Below are 11,248 nucleotides of genomic sequence, written 5' to 3'. Positions count from 1 at the left end.
TGATGTCAACTTACTACTCCCTGGCCGTTTTGACGTCATCACTTTCAAGCCCTATTGGTCGACTCCAAGGCGACAGTCATGTGACATACGGGAAAATCACATTCAAGTAAGGCCGCGGTCACACATGCACTTTTTTTGGCGGTTCCGCCAAAGCGTCGACTTCCGCTTCCGCCGTTGCCCCTCGGCAACGGCGGAGGTGTAAGGTACGCTTTGGCGGAAAGTTTGGATTTCGCTACGCCAAAAATATGCGAGCGGAACCTCCGCTTTCACGGTACGGATCCGCTTTGGCGGAACCTGCATGGTGATGGCTTTGGAGTTTGGTGTGATACTTCTGCACTGAGTTCTGGTGTTGTTGAGTTGCCGTTTGGTATTCAGTTTTCATTATTATTGTTCTTCTTTGCCAATGAACTGTACGTTCTGGAGATCTCGCAAACGATACTGCATCGTTATGAGTGGATTCTTGCTGAGGGAATCCCTCTCCCAACTCCTTGGCCCCGATCGCGGACGATCTCCAACTCTCTCCTCCTCTCTCGAAGCAATGCGTCCACCAGAGTATGCAGCACTAGGACTGCAACCAGGGAGTAGTAGAGTACTCTGCCACCCTCACTGCAACTGCAGGCATCCACGCAGTCGCTGGGGTCGATGATGGATCATGGAGGAGGCAACGACACCCTGCTATACAACTGTTTGAATTTGATATTGATGTAAACTAAACTTTTTTGAATTAGCCAAGGCAACGTCCATGCGTCTCCGGAGTCTGAAGGACCTGGAGACACTGCGATTGGTGGCTCGGAACTAGGCACCGGCGGATTATGCCGGCATAATAATAATGATTGGCATAATTTGGTGGTTGAAAATTTGGAGCATAATTTGGCATGGAAGCGGAAGGATTTTTCCAGCCGTGCGACCCACAGTTAATTGGGAACTCGTGGCCTGGCACGAGGAAAGCATGGATGCAGTGAATGGGATTTTCGGTCTTTGACCACTTGCTGGTGACCTGATCTACTCACCTCCCACCGCTTTAGGAGCTGTATCTGCGCCTTGATCCTTGAAGGGTGGTGGCGTTCCTACGGATGCGGAAAACCCGGCTTCCAGCCGAGTCTCACGCGAACCGTGAAATTTTGGCATCCTCTCGAAGGTAGGAGCATAACTACACGATTATACCACAGTTCTAGTTTGAAGGCTATACAATTGTTTATACCTCACTCCATATTCACCCACATGCAATTGGCCATCTACATAAGTGGTGAATATTGCTGAATATTCACCGCTTATATTCACCACTTATATTCACCACTTTTCGATACTTACGTTGTACTGTAAAGGGAGCAGTACTCGGTGCTGCGCTTGATTCCTCTTCAGTCAGCGCACCGGAGCTGTCGAGTGCCCTAGAAAATGTCTACGCTAACTTCCGTAGACAGGACTTTTCTGAGTACAAACGAAATAATTCCTTGCTTGCCATTGCCGCTGGATCCGGATGTGACCAGGTGCTGACAGTTTAGGGTTTTACGTCGGGCCCTAGACGACGGCTACTTTGGCCAACCGGACAACAAAGAAGTTGAGACCAAAGAGAATGATTTTATTTCTTGCGCATGCGCATGTAGAATGACGTAACAGTCAGTGAGTCAGGTCGCTACAGTACTCCCCCGCCAGTGGTGAGGTCGGGAGGAGCGAAGCACGATAAACAAGAAACAAGAAAGAAAAGAGAAAGGAAAGCGCAGCATGTACAAGGCGGAAAGGCAAAAATATAATAATATGATACATATGTACAGGCGAGAGCGCTGCGTGTATGAAATTTGTTTGTGACGTGGCAACAAAGGCCGAAACAAAATCAAAAATGCAGAAAGCGGAAATGAGAGAGATGCATGACAGAGGCGGGTTAACATGTCAGAGGTGTGTTAACGTGACAGAGGTGGAGAGCATGTCAGAGGCAGAAAGAAAGAAAAGAGGAAATGTACGCGTGACAGAGGAGTGTGATCGTGTCAGAGGCGGAAAGAAAGGAAATGTACGCGTGACAGAGGAGTATTATCATGTCAGAGGCGGCTGCATGTTGCAGACTTGGCGGGATACCAGCAGGAGCGCTGCACTGGGGCGAGGCGTGCCGACTGAGGCGGGGACAGATGGAGGCGAGCGCAGCTCCATGGGGTCCGGTGCCGGGCGTGTGCCTGCGTGCGTGCACAGTTGGGCTGGTACGGATGGTGGAGGTGGCCAATTTCCAGCTTGAGGCCAGGACGAATACGGACGACGACGACGACTGGACGATGCCGTGGCAGGATAGCGGGGTATCCAGGTGGGCCGGGGAGGGTGGCAGGGGCCACAGCAGCTCCGAGGCGGATCCAGTGACGAGTGGTGGTGAGGCTCAAGTTTTACGTCAACAGCCGGCGATTGACGGGATCCCGAGAGTTGAGGCGAGCAGGAAACTGCGGCGGGCCGAGCTCAGGGATGGCATGCTCAAAACTCCGAAGAGCGCAGCGTCAGGGTCACCAATTTAGGGTTTTACGTCGGGCCCTAGACGACGGCTACTTTGGCCAACCGGACAACGAAGAAGTTGTGACCAAAGAGAATGATTTTATTTCTTGCGCATGCGCATGTAGAATGACGTAACAGTCAGTGAGTCAGGTCGCTACAACAGTGAGCATCTTCACAGACGGAGCGTTGCAGCGAGCAAACAAGGTTTTGGACGCTCAACATGTCAATGGCCCGATGATTGCGGATCAAGCGGCAAGCCAGGAATTTCGTTTGTACTCAGAACAGCCCTGTTCAAGGACGTTAGCGTAGAATTTTCCTAGGGCACACAACAGCTCCGAAGCGCTGCCTAAAAAGAAAAGAAGTGAGGGTAGAACCGCTTGGCTCGCTGTTATAAACCGACTCCCGAAATGGCGCGATGATCGCGGATTGGTCAAATCTTCGCGTGAAACGAAACCTCTCTCTGATCGGTCAAATCTTCGCGTGAAACGAAACCTCTCTCTGATTGGTCAAATCTTCGCGTGAAACAAAACTTCTCTAATGATTGGCTTCCGCCACAAAGCTGCACGAGCGTGTTCTCCATGGTGATTGGCACGAGCGTGTTCTCCAAGGTCGTCACCTCCCATGCCACATGCACCAGTACGTGTACACGATCGATTGAACAAGATTCTGGACACGCCGCCCTCGGATTCAGGCAAGAACACGCCAGTCGGTCTGAAGGCTCAGTGAAGCAACAACGACTTACGTTAGTTCTGCGAACATGTACATGTATGACCAACAGGACTCGTTTGTTGGGTTTTAGGGACGAGAGGGTGAATATGGAGAGGTACAAGTCTAATATTACCTTCAGCCTCGTGAATATGGGCGAATATTCACTAGTTATACATACCTTGGCTTCGCCTCGGTTTGTATACTAGTGAATATTCGCCCATATTCACTCCGCTTCAGGTAATATTATATACATGTACATACAATGCACCTGATCAGTGCTGGTGGTCTGCATGGTAAAGGGTTCGGAGGTCATGCAGATTGTGTTTTCAATGAAAAGCAGCGAAGAAATCATGGCAATACAGTATTGTATGCTCGAACTCGTCTTCTTCAAAGTTCTTTCTCACACTGACACAGTACATGATGTAGCAGAAGATGCGAGTGAATCAGCCTTCAGCAGGTATCCCGGGGCGGATGAGTTAGTGGCGGGTAGTCCGCAAAACTCCGTTTACATGAATGTACCAATGTAATGTATATGTACATGTACATGTACATTACATTGGTAGTATGGTACATTATGCATGTTACGAAGTCATGACCTCTGGTTTTTAGCAATCATGATAAGACTGCAGGCTATCGGTATTGCTCGAAATTGATGTATAGTTGATGTACGGTCATGATGGAAGGAGAAGTGGAGCTACGGGAGAGATGAGCTGATTATTCGCAGGGTGAGGGTGACATCGGTTGGACGAGTATGATAATTACGAATAGCGTGAGTTGAACCTGATAATTTTCAAAGGTAACTCAAACTAATTTGGCAATGAAATAATATTTAAAAGAAATCAAGTGACGAATAGAAGAAGTAATGTTTTCTCTTTTCCATGTTGATCTCTAATATGCATGGACACCTTGATATGGGGATACTCATGTGTTTTGTTGTACTTATGGCCACTTGCAACTTGCAAGTACGAAAAAAGCACAATTTTCCGAACATTGAGGCTCCATAAATACAACAAAGTGAATATATATCCCGGGTGCCAAAGCATTATTATGAGGATTTTACGAGCATAATGCGAGAATTCTTGAAAGCATAATTCCATGATTTCGCGAGCATAATCCGCCTGAGCCTAGTCAGTACCGTCGGTCAGTGTCGTGCAATGACTATGTTATCGCATGAGCTGATTGTTTAGTAACTGGTGGTGTTAGTGGACAGTATAGCCGTAACTTTTAGTTCCATGTTCATTCTCTTTTGTATTGATATACAAGTAAAAATATTTCAAAAATTGAGGTTCAGTCAGTCACGTATTAATCGCGCGTTCTTGTATGTCAGTCTCTCTTAGAAAACCATTGTTTGTACAAAAATTACATGTTGATAGTTAGGCCTGGGCGGATAATGCTAGCATTATAAGTAGCATTATAGTGTGCGATTTGCAACGAGCATTATGCTAGCATTATAACACTACATTTCCGCAAAAGTGGCATTATACGCGTACTCAAATGGCCCTTACTTCTGCGAAAACCAGGCAGGGTTAGGGTGAAAAAAATTTTTGGAGAAAAATGATGTTTTGTAAAAAGGTTGTGTGGCTTGGACGCTCGAGTGCATGCAGTGAAGACTGTAGTGGCACCAAAGAGAATCTCGCTTGTTTGAAGAAGTAGCAGTCATGGCAGGAAGGATTTCAGCAGTCAGGGAAGTCAAAGGGCTTCCGGTAAAATATTCCCTGGCCCTGATACTCCTCTACTGCTCTATTACACAAGGAAGAGTTTTTGAGCTGATCGACCGCTCACTCACTCAGAGATGGCGAAATTTCTGCGCTAGCTGCTGCTTGCGGAAAATGATGAAGAAATCGTCTCCAGTTAGAGTCGGGATGGCGATAGCAAGGAGAACCTGGACGACATCGATCCAGCCAATCGAAGTACGGAGATACTAGCTGTTTCTGGGCCTCACACAAAGGGAACACGCGCAGCAGAGCCCATACGTTTGCAGCAAGTAACATCAGTCATTAGTTCACCAGGAAAAAGGCTTGAAGCGCAGTGTGAAAACTGTTTTGAATTGAAATCCTTGGCGATGAAGTGCTACTGAATGCCAGGCAAATGAGCGAGCAGATCGAGAGGCCACCACTCGAGACTTGCCTTGGTGGACAGCCAGCTGCAAGGGATTGTATGGAGGAATAGCAGCATAAAATTAGCATTATGATCATGATTTTCTAGCATTTTCCATGCCGTTTATGCACAACTACGAAACGTGCACAATACTGCCCAAACCAAGCCATTTTTCCATACTTACATGTATTACTGAATACTGGTGAATTGCTGGCATTACAGAGGAACAGCAGCATTACAAGTAGCATTATGATACAGTTTTTCTGCCATCACCATTAGCATTATCCCGCAAAATAACTAGCATTATCCGCCCAGGCCTATTGAAAGTTTGACCTCTAGAATAAAGAGGGTCGGAACCGGGTCCAGGACCCATACGGTTCAGATGGTCTCAACAGACCGAAGCTCTACCAACCGTGTGGATGGTTACAGAAAAGTCATTGTTTCCGAACACAGTGTCCTTCATCTTGTTTCATGCTGCTGTCAAACTACATGTATCAACACATTATGTACATGTATATGTGAAACACAAACAAATCAATTGAGCGGCGAAGGAAAGAAAGCACAAGCGAGCGAGCAGAGACAACTGATAGTACACCACAGTAAGTCCAGCCTACAGACCAACTGAGCATAGCTGGACGGAATTCGCACTTTGGCGGATGGAGGGGAGGGAGAAGGGGGGGGGGGTGATTATAATACAAAACAAATACTACAGAGAGGGTTCTAACATCAACCAACACACCATTACTGCGATCTCCAGAGAGGGGTCGATAATTATTTTTGATGATATGAAATAATTCCTATGAAGTTGATTGTTCCAACTAGGAACACACGCTTCTTGCCCAACTTGAGTCAACACTTGACTGACTCACGACTGCCCTCTGGAGCACACGAGGAGCACGTCGCACCTTCCACTCGGCAATCCTGCAAGAAAGCACCACTCCCTGCTCAATACACAATGTTTCGGGGAATTCACCCCTCATCAGTTGAGCTTGAGTAGGCTGAGGAAGATTGTGCCTGAAAAGCACCACTTGTATACTGTTCTCCAGGCCGAACCATCACCAGGGATACAAACTTACAGAGACGCTTTGTTTCCAGCGCGACAAATGTAGTATCCCTGCCTGGCTAATACGAAAGTAATACGGATGCAATACGGAACGAGCTTATGTATATTAATTTTTGTGTATCTCCGCATATGAGTATACGGCGTCTGCTGCATAAAAGCTGCTGCGCATTTCTGTTTTAATTAGATTAGATTAGATAGCAACGAAAGCTAACTCTAAGAAGAAGTAGTCAACCTCCAGGTGAGCACTGGAGAGAAAGTTATTTATTTTGCCGCTTCTTCTTTCACTAATAATTATATCTCAGGTGTGTACCTGAGAGAAGTAGAATAAAACTAATTATTGTTGATTTCACCGCGCCTACCACTCGGCTACCTGTTACACAAACACCTCGTGAAGCCCCAGGTAGCAGCGTGAGTCAGAGTCGCTCATGGAGTTGCGCTAAACAGACGTTGAGAGCCAGTGTCTATTCACAACGCTGTCACCTCCATCAACTAGTCGCACGTCCGCGTGAGGGACAACATTACGCACTTAAAAGTGTCAAGTTGGGCAAGAAGCGTGTGTTCCTAGTTGGAACAATCAACTTCATAACTCTTACCGCCGAAGTCGCAACTTCTAAGTTTGAAATAATTTCTGTTTGTGTTTTCATCCTGTCGACCTGCTTGTATATTCAGTTGAGGAGCTGCGGCATTCAATCTGGTGCTTGGATAAGAGCTACGCGAGGAGAAGGATGCTGCAGGAGCGGAAAGAGTGTCGTCTTTCCTTCTCGTTACAATGATGTTGTACTATTCACAGGACTGTGAAAAGTATGCGATGTAAATAGGAGTCAGTGACGTTGGCACTGGACAGGCAGACTGTTTGCTTGATTCTCTTCATCTTACTACATGTATATTAATATTATTTGTTCTAGTTCTTCTTCGTTTTGCTACAGGCATCACCTCTGTAATTTGCCAATGCATGCCAGCCTTTTCATTTCCTGTTCAGCAGCGTTGACCCTTTTCTTGGGTTACTAACTTACTCACTAGTAGTAGTTTCGATGTCCGTTTTTGGAATGTGACGAGTGTCCTTGACCTACATGTACCAACCGTCATTTAGGTGCATCTAGATTTTGCCTTATACACATAATAATGCAGATGTACATGTACATGTGCCACGCTTCCATGACGACATACAATGTATTGCCACTGGGGTTATACACCCGGTTTTTTACCCTCACCATCGGCGCGAGGGTTTTTTTCCCGGCTGGCTCGGTCCAGGTAATCAATCTGACGGCCCCAGTGGTTTTGCTTCATACATGTATTAGCTTTTGTTTACTCCGCTTGAATACATTTTTGCTTCCCTTTTTTCACTTGATACCGGTATGTTGGTCTGAGTTCTTCCTTCTGGACTTCTCCATAATTCCTCTCTATCGAATGATTTGTACATACACTATCCTGGGCACTGGCTTGTCTAATTGTCATATACATGTAAAATCGTGTACATGTACATGTACATGTACATGTGTGACTGCTGCCCGATGCATGGGATGAATAGTATTATGACAACCTTTATGCAAAGGTAAGTTCATTGCGATACGTTTCTCCTATCGCAAAGCGATTCACCATTGGAAAGCTTGGAGCTTCCTCTTCGACTTACTAGTAGTGAGTAGTACATATTTGTACATACATTGTACAGATTTCTCACTTTGCAACATGACGCTACTCACAAAATATAAAACGTCTGATACAAACGCAAAAGGATAATGATTGTACATGTACATGTACATGTACATGTACATGACTTACATTGTATGTCTGCCACCTTACTTTAAAAAGTAGCAGTCTACCCCAAAATCCGAAAAATGCGAAGTTCGTAATTTAATTGTATTATTGTTACGACCACGTCATGTACAGCACTCTGACGGACATGTACATGTACATCATTGACCGATGGGGATCGGTGGATTCTGCAGGCAGACCTTCGAGCAGAAGAAGGTGTTTCTGGAGACAGAGCAGAATTTGGCAGTGAAGCAGAGGGGAAGAGTGTGAATGTGATGAAACATTCTTTCTCCATGCATCAGTTTAGTTGTCTGTCGCGAACGAATACAGCTTCTAAGACATACATGTACATGTACATGACATTGAACTACGGATCTGTAGACGATTGTCGACACTGTTCACATCATTTTTTGTTGCCATCTTCCAAAGGTCTGTCAAATAGTAGTAATAGGTTTTTTATTTGACCCTTCGAGACCATACGACGCTTGCAGACAACAGCACGAACAGTTCACCAGCCACACTCCACGAAAGCATGTTTCGCAAGTACAGTCAACTTCGCTAATAACGACTGCGGATATAACCACAATTCGCGAATAACGACAGAATCACCATGCCCAGAGCAAAGTCCCGTCTAACTGTAATACATAATGAGACTTCGGGTATAACGACACTTCGCGAATAAGGACACTTTTCTGATGCCCCGCCGAGTGTCGTTATTCGCACAGTTGACTGTACTGTATTGCTCCTGACAAGTCTTGTTTCGTTCCATAAAGATGACGGGGAACTCATCAGAGGAGAAGCAGTTGTTGAATGATGGAGTTAAGCTGAATAATGTTATTTTATAGAGAAGATACCGGTGCAAGGTGTAAACACTCAACTATCTCACATTTGTGACAAATCAACACAAAGAGGAATAGTGCAGAATGGGAGGTGTTATGAACCCTACCAGACATAACTATCACAAGTGCTAAATCGATCACAATGAGAAGGAGAGGTACACAGGCATAGGTTGCGCTAGTTTACACGTCACAAAGAGTACTGAGGTGGTGACAAAGATAGGTGAAAAGTGAAAAGTAGACGCCAAGTGAAAGCCAACAAATCATCACGGACGTCTAACGTCACATCTGAAGATTGCTAACTGCACAAGACAAATACTTCACGAACCTCGATGATTGAAATTCAGCCAACGGTAGATGAAAGGAAGGCTGCTGGGTGTGACATAGAGCTGTGGGCTGCTGAGGCGACGTATCCATCTAGATATTGACTGCAGGGCTGGCGACTTGGCGTCTAACGCTATAATCCGAGCAGCAGATCACATCCTTCCTCTGACTATGGCAGGTTTCCTGGTCCAGGAGAAGTCATAATTCTTTGTTGCCATCTTCCATAGGTCCGTCAAATAGTAGTTAAAGGGGCACTCCGGCTTCATTTTCGACGCCGAGTTTTCGATGCCAAGACGAAGGTAGGTGAAAGAGAAGACCCCTCGAACAAGAACGAGTCTCCAGAAGCGATCGAATCGAGCAGGAAGACGACTTTTGAATTTCGCCGAGCGAGCGCTGATGACGTAATGAGGGATTAGCTTGCCAGTGGAAATGCATCTGCGCACATACATTTCACATACTATTTGGCCAATTTTCAATTGAAGAGGAGGTTGTTTTCTATGTTCTCTCAACGTCGTGAGCGATCCCGTCTTCTATACCCTTCCAGGTACCCTCAAGGTCCTCCAGAGGAGCATTTATCTCCAGCGAAGCGTTGTTGATCCGCTAAATTCGTCTCGAGACATATTCACCCAGTGCAGTGCTGATAATTGTAGAATGTTGAATCTGTGATATTGTCGACGATGGAGAGAGAGGTTGATAGCCGCTGTCCCAGGGAAAGTGAAGCTGCTGGAAGTAACAACGGGGAGCTTGTTAGCATCACATGTGCATCCAGACTTCAAAGCAGCTTGACGGAATCGGGGAGTACTGACTATTTGTCTCGCCCTCAGTTTAGTGAATTTCATGACCAGAAAATTATTCGATCAGGATCCCTTCTACAAGATGTGTAGTGCAGGTGATTTCTGAACTTGACGATATGGAGACCGACCAGTAGACCTACCAACAACGTGTACCTGCAGGAAATTCACCCAAGGCTATTGCTATCCTCTTCAGTGGCTGTTGTTTTTTAGTAAAAATAGGTTCACTTCTCTCAACATACTCCTGCATGGCAGCAAGAAGGTGCGCTATGGAATTCAACGCCACAATCTTCGCCCAGCTGTGGATGAAGCATGGTCAAGTCATGGCAGTACATATACTTGAAACAGATGAGAAATTGAAGTTCATTTGTGATGGGAGGTTTGACAGCCCCAGTGACCGAGTCAAGCATTGTCTTTTGCCATGGCACAAATTGCTGAAGAATCCGAGATGGTCTTGGAACTATGCACATGGATACTACCAGAAATAATGGTGGCATGAACCATTGTGGAATTGGACAGCTCACGGAGAATACTGGAATAGCTCAAGTATCTCTAAGTGATTGTAAATCCTGTTCTGGCTGATAGCTTCGGCCTGCTGCGCCCGTCCATGTACAATGATGGGAACATGCATTTCTGTTTTCTACATATTTGCCGGCTACTGTACTGTGGTATTACAGTTGCAGGTCCCTTATATAAAAAATATGTTCAACCCCCTCCCACATTCCCACATTATAAATATGAACTAACAATTTCACTGTTGGACTCGCAGGCGGCTAGAGAGCAAAGGATTAATTTATAGCAAAGAAAAGGACCAGGGAACTACAAGTAATATTATTAGTTACGCTATAATGTCCACATCAAATGCTGCGGAGACCTATCCAGAATCGGCAATATGCTGGCCCTGGCCTGGAGATCTGCAACTATAATCAGCTTCTACTTTGCAACACTAACGGATTAGTCCCCTTTGTCGATTGATGGATCAATCGGTAGATTCGGCTCTGTTTTTCTTCCCTTTCTTTCTTGTTTTGAATTGTACGTTGAACTCATTGGATTTCTTTGTATTCTGTATCTCGTTATCGTTATATTTCCCTCTAGCCCTCTCGCTTAGGATGAGCTTTCTTTTTTATGGCAGCTTAAGCGAAGGCTATATACCTGCTTTATGCAGGTTGATGCCAACGCGAACAAGCAAAATAATAATAATAATAATA

Source organism: Sycon ciliatum, chromosome 3 (genome assembly GCF_964019385.1).
Source record: "Sycon ciliatum chromosome 3, ocSycCili1.1, whole genome shotgun sequence".
Lineage (NCBI taxonomy): Eukaryota > Metazoa > Porifera > Calcarea > Leucosolenida > Sycettidae > Sycon > Sycon ciliatum.
This window is presented reverse-complemented; position numbering follows the sequence as displayed.